General features: G+C 45.5%; 1 long non-coding RNA gene across 1 annotated transcript; it reads left to right on the top strand.

The window, feature by feature from the left end:
* Positions 1–310: 310 nt before the first annotated feature.
* LOC148032662 (uncharacterized) lies at positions 311–828 on the top strand. Its single transcript, XR_015691763.1, has 3 exons — positions 311–433; positions 530–631; positions 724–828. It is a non-coding gene; the product is annotated as an uncharacterized LOC148032662 (long non-coding RNA).
* Positions 829–1110: the final 282 nt, after the last annotated feature.

Raw genomic sequence — 1110 nt, 5'->3', positions numbered from 1 at the left:
AGGAGCCATCATCATGAATGATGAGGGGAGGAGGGTGATGGCTCGCATGAGGGAGTTGTGCCAACAAGTTTTTCGGCACAACGTCCTGGATCATTGGAGGAACATACCGGAGGGGAGCAAGGAGTATATAGTAGCATCCTTGCACGAGGAGTTCCCGGTGCCAGCCGCAGTGGATAGATTCTCTACGGGCTGGATGATGGATTGCATGCATGCATACATGTCACATAGACGATCCGACGCACGCAAGGCAATCAAGAGTGGAGCTCCAAAGCCCGAGTGGTTAGATGTAGACGACTGGCACCGACTGAGGGAGGATGCTACAAATTCGCCAGGACGTTGGAGTCAGCAGCGGGAGGCGGCGAGGGCACGAATCAAGGCCGGATCGGTACATCATCTTGGGAGTGGCGGCCACAGGACATATTTGGAGGACTTTGTAAGATTCTCTTTTGTTTTGCTTATTTGTTTTTTTGAGATATTCTTTGTACTGACAATCATGTTTCTAACAGTTAGCATTTTGTTTTCTTTGCAGCACTCCATTACAAATCGCTATCCGCAAGGCCTTGAGACTCGATATGCGGAGAGGCACGGTCTCAGATCATTGATCGACCGATTGTATAGACGCGACGGCCCAGTAAGTCACTCATCTTTCTTGTCCGTAGTTACCATGAGATATTTGAATGCATTATTGTATGGTGGATTGATATGTTGTTTCTTTTTCTGCAGAATCCGTTTGATGCTCCTTTACAGCGGGAAGAGCTTTCGGGGGACGACGATTTGTAGCTCGCCCTTGGATCCTTAGAGCTCACATACCTTTAGTTTTTAGTCGCCCGATCTATGTAGACATTTTCTATGTATTAGTGATATTGTTTTATGATTGTACCAATCGCATTTTATGCGATATCATGTATTTATTTCATCCATCAGTTTTATGATTTCAGTATACATTCTTTTTGTTTGCAAACGCTTTGTATGAAGCAGTGCAGAAAGTATTTTGTATGGCTCTCATACAGCACACAGTGCTATATGAAGCTGCCCTGCCACAAAATTTTTTTTCTCTGTTACCGTCGCTATTTGCGTCGCAAATTTACTGCACGCGTCGCTATTGCCGTC

This window comes from Lygodium microphyllum, chromosome 8 (assembly GCF_053477565.2).
Source record: "Lygodium microphyllum isolate KBCC chromosome 8, Lygodium_microphyllum_v1.1.10, whole genome shotgun sequence".
NCBI classification, from domain to species: domain Eukaryota; kingdom Viridiplantae; phylum Streptophyta; class Polypodiopsida; order Schizaeales; family Lygodiaceae; genus Lygodium; species Lygodium microphyllum.
Note: the sequence above shows the minus strand (reverse complement) of the source record. Positions and strands in the feature narration are given on the sequence as shown.